This window comes from Nicotiana tomentosiformis, chromosome 1 (assembly GCF_000390325.3).
Source record: "Nicotiana tomentosiformis chromosome 1, ASM39032v3, whole genome shotgun sequence".
Lineage (NCBI taxonomy): Eukaryota > Viridiplantae > Streptophyta > Magnoliopsida > Solanales > Solanaceae > Nicotiana > Nicotiana tomentosiformis.
The window spans coordinates 12,459,145-12,468,851 of NC_090812.1; positions in this window are offsets into that span (position 1 = coordinate 12,459,145).

Below are 9,707 nucleotides of genomic sequence, written 5' to 3' on the forward strand. Positions count from 1 at the left end.
GCTGACTCGAATGGGCCGAATAACCGCTGTAGTGACTCTGGAGTGGTGGTGCACTAATAGGAGCTGAATGTGCACTAAATGTTGGCTGCCCAGAGTAAGGCATAATAGGACCGTGACTTCCTAAAGCACCGGGAGATGCCTGAAGTGCTGAATGAAACGGTCTGGGAGGATGACCCCTACCAAAAGTACCCCTGCCTCCAGATGAGGCACCACTGAAACCACCAAACTGACGAGGCCTCTTATCAGACCCCTGCACTTTCTCCTGTGCAAGAACCACCTCGATTCTCCTAGCAACATTAACAGCCGCCTGAAAAGAAATCTCATTTTCGGTCTCCTTGGCCATCTGAAGCCTAATAGGGTGAGTAAGTCCCTCAATAAACCTCCTCTCTCTCTCTCCCTCGGTAGGAAGTAAAAGGAGAGCATGGCGGGCTAGATCCATAAAACAGGATTCATACTGAGTAACAGTCATACTGCCCTGCTGTAGACGCTCAAATTGCCTGCGGTAATCCTCTCTCAATGTGATAGGGGAGAAACTTCTCTAGAAATAGCCATGAGAATTGTTCCCAGGTTAATGCAGGCAATCCAACTGGTCTGGTCAATATATAATCTCTCCACCACCTCTTGGTGGAACCCGTCATCTGAAATATAGCAAAATCGACCCTATTGGTCTCAACTATACCCATGTTCCGCAGTACCTCATAGCAGTGGTCAAGATAATCTTATGGGTCCTCAGAAGGTGTACCACTAAAGTGAACTGGAAAGAGCTTAGTAAACTTATCCAGTCTCAATAGGGCCTCAGAAGACATGACGGGCCTATCACCGGTATGCGCCGCAACAACTAGCTGAACTACCCCAACTGGCGGGGCTGCTGGAGCCTGATTCTGGGGAGCCATCTGCTCCGGAGCAGGAGTAGTGGGAGTTTGTGCTCCTCCCCCAGCCCGTGACACGGCTGGTGCCACTAGAAATGTACCATTCTGGGCCACGCCCTCCATAAGACTCACCAAACGGACTAGAGCATCCTGAAGCACTGAAGTAGCTATAAATCCTTCTGGGACCTAAACTGGTCCGACCGGTACAGTCTGAACGGGAACCTCCTCCTAAAGATCCACCTGAGGTTCTACAACAAGTGTTGTTGCTCGATCTCTAGACTGAGCTCTACCTCTGCCTCTGCCTCGGCCTCTAGCACGACCTCGACCTCTACCCCTGGTCATAGTTACCATCGGGGGCTCTGGTCCCTGTCCGTCGGTAGATGTATTATGTGTTCTCACCATCTGTGAGAGAATAAGAATAGAATGGTTCAATTATCGATGATAGAATAAGATCGCACGATAGAATAAGAAAGAAGTGATATTGTTCCTAAAATTTATAGCCTCAGAAAGATAAGTACAGACGTCTCTGTACCGATCCTTCAGACTCTACTAAGCTTGCTCGTGACTCGTGCGACCTATGTAACTTAGTGCTCTGATACCAACTGTCACGACCCAAAATTCCCACCTTCAGGATCGTGATGGCGCCTAACATTTCACTTGCTAGGCAAGCCAACGTTAAAATAATCTTAACTATTTTTAAGCAAATTTAATTAAATAGAAGTCAAATTACTGAAATAAAGTGTGGAAGACCATAAATACCGAATTATCAAAATACATCCCCGAATCTGGTGTCACAAGTGCACGAACTACTAGGATAATACAAATAAAGGTTTGAATAAAATTCAAGCTGTTTAAAAGATAATATTGTAACGACCCAACCAGTCGTTTTGAGTATTACAGCCCCATTCCCCCATTTACTGCTTAATTTATGCCTTACAATTATTTTATGACTTACCAGGTTAGTTGGTTTGGGTTCGAAAGGAATTCAGAGTGAAATGAGATACTTAGTCTCATAATTGAAAATTTTAAAGTTAGAAAAGTAATCGGATATGGACCTATGCGTAAACGACCTTGGAGTTGAATTTTTATGATTCCGATAGCTCCGTATGGTAATTTTGGACCTAGGAGCGTGTCCGGAAAATTATTTGGAGGTCCGTAGAGGAATTAGGCTTGAAATGTCGAAAGTTTGAATTTTTGAAAAGTTTGACCAGGGGGTTGACTTTTTGATATCGGGGTCGAAATCCGATTATGAAAATTTTGGTAGGTCTGTTATGTTATTTATGACTTGTGTACAAAAATTTGAGGTCAATCGGATGTGATTTGATAGGTTTGGGCGTTGTTTGTAGAAATGGAAAGTTTTAAAGTTCATTAGGCTTGAATCTATGTGTGATTCGTGTTTTTAGTGTTGTTGGATGTGATTTGAAGACTCGACTAAGTTCGTATGATGCTTTAGGACTTGTTGGTATATTTTGTTGAGGTCCCGAGGGGATCAGGTGAGTTTCAGATCCTTAACGGATCAAAATTTGGACTTAAACAACTGCTGAAATTTTCTGATGTCTGAATCTGATTTCCTTATACGCGATCGCGTGTATGCGCCTGCGATTGCGTAGGCTTAGTTAGTCAGTAGAGGTTTTGTGATTCGCGATCGCATGGGGATATCCGCGATCGCGTAAGGTTAATTGACGGCTGCTGATTTTTGTGCTTCACAATCGCGTGAAGCGGGATGCGATCGCGTAGCTTTGAGATTTTGTGACTCGCGAACGCGTGAAGAATGTCGCGTTCGCGTAGAGTAAGTGAAGCGGAGTAGAAGTCACGCGTTTTGTGCTTCGCGATCGCGTGGACTAGTCCGCGATCGCATAGGTCTGTGATGTTATGCATCTCGATCGCGTGGGAAAGTCCGCTATCGCGTAGAGCAAATGTCTGGGCAGAGAATTTAAGTTCTGAAAATGGGACTTCGTCCCATTTTCCATTTTTGACGGATTGGAGCTCGGGAAGAGGCAATATTCGTGAGTGTTTCAAGAAAAATAACGGGGTAAGTATTATTAACTCAATATTGGTTAAATTACCTAAATCCATGGTTGTTTTTATCATTTAATTAGTGAATTAAGTTGGAAAAGTTTGAAAACCCTCTTGGTTTAATTTGGAGATTTGATGGTCGAGTTGACATCAGATTTGAGTAAAATTTGTATGGTTGGACTCATGGTTGAATGAGCGTTCATATTTTGTAACTTTTGTTGGGTTCTGATACATGGGCCCCACAGATAATTTTTGAGCTAAATTTTAGATTTTTATGGAAAATTAGCATTTTCATATGGAATTAATTCCAATAAATTTTTATTGACTGAAACGAATTATTTGTGACTAGATTCGAGGCATTCGGAGGCCGATTTGCGAGGCAAAAAATATAGCAGAGTAAAGAATTTCACGCTTTGAGGTAAGTAACAGTTTTAAATCTGGTAGTGAGGGTATGGAACCTCAGAATTTGGAATCATGTGATTACTTTGGAGGTGACGCACATGCTAGGTGACGGGCGTGTGGGCGTGCACCAAGGGGATTGTGACTTGGTCCGTCCTGTGGAAACTGTAAAGCTGAAAAACTTGTTGATAGTTATGTGCTCTCTATGTGTTGTGGAAACTTGACTATAAGTCTTGCTAGAAACCATGTTTAGGCTATATGTTGATATTGTTGGGACCCATAGAGGTCGTGTACATGTTGAATTATTTGCTTAAATTGTTGTTTTGTACTCAGTCACAACTTACTTGATTATTTTATCTTAGTCTCTATTATTCATTATTGATGTATCATATCTTTGTTGTTTGGGCTGATTTTATGATTGTTGAGAGCCCAAGAGACTGGAGAACTTCATGATTGAGTGAGGCCAAGGGCCTGATTGTGAGATATTATACCACAACACGTGAGTTGGCAGTGCGGATCCTTATATTATACTATTGTACGTGAGTTGGCCGTGCAGATCCTTATATTATACTATAGCACGTGAGTTGTCCGTGCAGCACGTGAGTTGGCCGTACGGATCCAGATATTGATACTATAGCACGTGCGTTGTCCGTGCAACACGTGAGTTGGCCGTGCAGATCCAGATATTGATACTATGGCACGTGAGTTATCCATGCTGCACGTGAGTTGGTCGTGCAGATTATAGCGCTTGGGTTGTAGGAGCCCCTCCGGAGTTTGTACACCCCCAGTGAGTGCGTGTACCCATTGAGTGTGAGTGCTGAGGGCTGGGAGCCTAGTGAGTGATTATTGTCCTGAGAAGCTGTACTTGCTTTTCATTTGTTGTTGCACTTAGTTGCTATCTCTCATTGTTGTGAAATTTTCTGAATGATTTTATATCCGGAATACATGAACTTGAACTGTATAGAATTGATTTCACTTAAAATGCTGGATTTGAAAACATGTCTATTCTTTGCTGGAATTACTGAAAATGAACTATAACTGTGTAGCTCGTCACTATCTTCAGTTACTTATTTATTATTGTTACTTACTGAGTTGGTTGTACTCAATCTACACCCTGTACTTCGTGTGCAGATCCAGGTCTTTCTGGACATATCGGGTGTTTATTCTTTCACACAGTTGATTTTCTAGAGATTTTGAGGTAGTTGCCGTGTTTCGCAGACCTTGTCTCTTCTTCCCTATCTCCTTGTTTACTGTATTTGGTCTTAGACTATTATAGACCGTATTTTCAGACTTGTATTCATATTAGATGCTCATGTACTTAGTGACACCAGGTTTTGGAAGTGTTTGTATCGGAAATTGTGAGGCCTTTTATTAAACTCAAGTTATTATGTTTTTCAAACTTTAAGATATTGTGGTTTATTGAGATTGTCGTCTTGCCTAGTATCAAGATAGGCACCATCACGACAGGTTAGGATTTTGGGTCGTGACAAGTTGGTATCAGAGCCCTAGGTAACATAGGTCTCACAAGTCATGAGCAGGTTTAGTAGAGTCTTGCGGATAGGTATGGAGACGTCTGTACTTATCTTTGAGAGGCTGCCGAACCCTTAGGAAAATTTCACTTTCTTGTATTCTATCGTGCGGAATTGATTCAGCGTGAAACATAACTCTTTGAATTCCTTCCACGCATTTCGTATGCGTATATGAGCGCTCGGTATCAGCTGTGAATCGCCGGCTTGTGATTCTATGAACGAGGTTCAAGATGTGTATTCTATGTTTTGGTGATGGGCCAGTCTGGAGGACTTGAGGCTAGGTTTAGACCGTAGCTTAGGCTCGGTAGCTTCAGTTGTAACCTTTACATTTGGACTCATATGTCCGATAATATCTCTATGAGTGGAATTTGTGGCTTGATAAGCGGTGGAATGGCTTTGTGATAAGTATGATGTAACTGCGGGATATGTTAAGACGATTTGAATATGACAAGAAGTGTTTCCTTGAAATGTAAAGGAAGTCCATTAGGCGCTTTATTTTTGTTTTAATGTAACGTACAGTATCGAGTTGTGAGTGTATTGAAGAATCTTTCACGTTGTTAAATTGTGGGGCAAATTAAGTTCTCATGTCTTTTCAAACCAAACCAAACCAACTATATCGGCTTGGATTGGTTCGATTTTGTCGGTTTTTTCGGATTTCTCAGTTTTTTTGTTACATGAGTATTATTTCAATCTTACTTTGTTAATGTTGTAGATAAAGTTTTGATAAGTGAATATATGTTTAGTAAAATTTAAAAAAAAGACAAACTTACAATCTATTAATATATTCATATAGGAGTAGTTTTTTGTAACGAGTTGACTTGTCGTTCTAATAATTAGCATCTCGTTCAGCGACTTAAGGTCACGAGTAGCTTTGTGATATGTATTATGATTTGCGTGTATGGTCGAGTTTGATTTTCGGATGATTCTGGATTAAATTGAAAGAACAATTCTTATTTAAGAAGTTTAAAAGAAAAGAGTTGACTGAAGAGTTGACTTTTGAGCAAATGACTTCGGAATAGAATTTAGATGATTCCAACAGCTCCGTACGGTATTTTTGGACTTAAGAGCGTGTCCGAAAAATTATTTGGAAGTCCGTAGTTAAATTAGGCTTGAAATGGCTAGAATAGAAATTTAAGTTTGGAAGTTTAATCGGGGAGTTGACTTTTTGATATCAGGGCCGGAATACAATTCTGAAAATTTGAATACCTCCATTATGTCATTTATGACTTGTGTGCAAAATTTGAGGTCAATCGGACTTGATTTGATAGGTTTCGGCATCGATCGTAGTTGGAATTTCCTTAGTTCTAATAGGCTTGAATTGGAGTGCGATTCATATTTTTGATGTTGTTTGATGTGATTTGAGAGCCCGACTAAGTTTGTATCATGTTATAGGACTTGTTGGTACATTCAGACGGGGTCCCGAGTGGCTCGAATGAGTTTTGGGGTGAGTTTTGAGCGAGTCCGGGCATTTCGGCACTCTAATGTTGTTCTGGAGCTTTTGGAAGTGCGGGGGTACATTAATGAGTGCTGAGGCAAGGGAAAAAGTGCGGACCGCAGAAGAAAAGTGCAGACCACAGAGCAAAAGTGCGGACTGCACAATTCTGCCCGTGGCCGCACAAATTTGCTCGCGGCCGCACTCCAGGGGAGTTCGCAGGTTCGATGTTCTGACTTCGGAGGCTTATATCTTTTAATCTACAAGGAATTTGGATATGATGCAAATCAAAAGTTGTAGCCCTTTGAATCTAGTTTCCAGAACGGTAAACCAATCATCATTTGGACATTTGGAGAGAAAGTTATGGTCAATATACTGAAACCTGGTAGTGTAGAGCTGTAGAAGTGCAGACGCAAAATTTTGAGCGCGACCGTAGCATCCGGGATGTGCGACCGCACAAATAATTGTGCGGTCAGCACAATGGGGGTCAGATTTTGTACTATATGAATAAAGGTTTCATCTCATTTTTTATTTTTGGACTTTGGGAGCTCGGTTTGTGGCAATTTTTCGTGGGATGTTCAAGAAAATCATTGGGGCAAGTGATTCTAACTCGGATTTGGTTAATATATATGAATATATCATTGTTTTCATCATTTGATTAATATTTTGAGATGGAAATTTGGGAAAAATTGTAGAAAATTTATAAAAACGAAAATTCAAGATTTGGAGGACGATTTGTTATCGGAATTTGATAAATTTGGTATGGTTGAACTCGTATCGGAATGGGTATTTGGATTTTGTGAAAATTCTGTCGGGTTCTGAGAGGCGAGTCCTACGTTGACTTTGAATGACTTTTTAGAATGAAATTTTAAGTCAACGTTTTATTATCCGAAATTATTTTCGATGAATTTTAATGAAGTTATACAATTAATTTGGATAAATTTGAGCTTTCCGGAGGTCAATTCAAGCAAGGAGGCGATTTTGGAATATCGGTGTCACGACCCAATTTCCCCTCCGTATGACGTCGTGACGGCACCTAGTCTCTATGACTAGGTAAGCATAACATTTTGCGGAATAAATGAAATGAAAACATAAATTTAACAACTAACTGTAGCAATAACACTAAAACTGAGTACCATGCAACTTGGCATGTACAATAACCAACTTCTCAATATACTACACAGCATTTCCAAAACCCGAAACATCGTGAATCATAAACTACAGGAGGAAAATCTAGTGTTTCTATAAATCAGAGTCAATCAAAAGAAAATACAGAAGATAATGGACATAGGGAAGAGTAGAAGAGGACTACAAGGTCTGCGGACGCGACATATATACCTTGAAGTCTCCAAAGCTGCCCCGACTAACTGATAGTGCGGCTGATAAGAAGTACCTGGATATGCACACAAAAAATATGTGCAAAAGAGTAGCATGAATACACCACAATCGGTACCCAGTAAGTGCCAAGCCTAACCTCGGTCGAGTAGTGACGAGGTCGGGTCAGGACCCTACTGGTATATATATAATAACACAAGATAGAATGAAATACCGCAGTAAAATAAAGACTGAAATTTAACAAGAATGAGATAATAGAAGACAACAACTCAGTACATAGAGATAACAACAGGGGATTTCCCGAGATACCGTCTCGTAGTCCCAACGTAAATGTGCAGAACAGGGGGATCTCCCGGAATACCGTTTCGTAGTCCCAAAGTAAATATGCAGTACAGGCGGATCTCCCGAAATACCGTTCCGTAGTCCCAAAGTAAATATGCAGTACATGGGGAAATCCCGGAATACCATTCCGTAGTCCCAAAGTAAATATGCAATATATGGGGATCTCCAGAAATACCGTTTCGTAGTCCCAAAGTAAATATGCAGCCAAACAATAGAATTCAATAGTTACGGTACGAAATTCTACAGTTCAACCTAAGTACCAGTTAAGGAAAGACAGGTAAATTCACTAAACATGCTGCACGTAGTTCAAGTAAACAGTTAAGGCAAGTAGGCATGTTATTCTAGTCTAGCCGGATACCACGCATGCTGATGGAATCCAAATAAGAATAAAATCAGATTATTACTTAGTAGAAAAATCGGGTTCTTACACAATTAGCCCGTGTACGTACTCGTCACCTCACGTACACGACACTCATATATAAAAAACAGTACAAATCCTACGGGGAGTCCCCCCTCCCCCCTCCCCCACAAAGTTAGACAAGCCACTTACCTCGAACCAAGCTCAATCAATCGGTAAGAATGCCTTTTCCACGAATATCCAACTCTGAACGGCTTGCATCTAGCCAAAATAATTCGATACAGTCAACAAAAATTATACGAATCAATTTCATAAGAAAATACTACAACAACAACAATAACAACCCAGTAAAATCCCAATAATTGGGTTTGGGGAGGGTAGTGGGTATGCAGACCTTACCCCTACCCCGAAGGAGTAGAGAGGCTATTTCCAAAAGACCCTCGGCTCAAGAAAACAAAAAGCCAAAAGGACAAAAAGGAGATAATATTAATATCATCACAGCAATCATAGGAAAAATAAGAACATCGTGAAATCCAGAAGAAAGATACAAAGCAAAGGGAGACATTATTAGTATCACTGCAGCAATCATAAGAAAATAGGATCACCATGAAATCTAGAAGAAAGATGCAAAGAAAAAGCGATAGCTAGTAAATAGGACCTACACTGAAAAGCAAAATAGTAAAACACAACATTGCCACTAGCTATCTTAGACAAACCCCTACATGGCTAGTCCCACAATGGTACGAAGTAAGGCACGACTCAACTACCTCCTAACCGACAACCCTAATTCTCGACCTTCACATCTTCCTATCAAGTGTCATGTCCTCGAAAATCTGGAGCCTCGCCATATTCTGCCTGATCACCTCTCCCCAATAATTCTTAGGCCGCCCTCTACCTCTTCTCGTGCCCTCCATAACCAGCCGCTCACACCTCCGTACCGGAGTATCTGGGCTTCTCCTCTGAACATGTCCGAAACATCTAAGCCTCGCTTCCCCCATTTTGTCATCAATGGGAGCCACGTGCATCTTCGCCCAAATATCATCATTCCTAATCTTATCTATCCTAGTGTGCCCGCACATCCACCGCAACATCCTCATTTCTGCTACTTTCATCTTCTGGATATGTGAGTTATTAACGGGTCAACACTCAGCCCCATACATCATGGCCGGTTTAACCACCGCTCTATAGAACTTACCTTTGAGTATTGGTGGCACTCTCTTGTCACATAGGACTCCAGATGCTAACCTCCACTTTATCAATCCTACCCCAATATGGTGTGTCACATCCTCGTCGATCTTCCATCCCCCCTAGATAACCGAACCAAGGTACTTGAAGCTACCTCTACTCGGGATGACCTGCGTTTCAAGCCTCACACCCATGCCCATTTACCCTGGCTCAGCGCTGAACTTACACTCTAGGTATTCCGT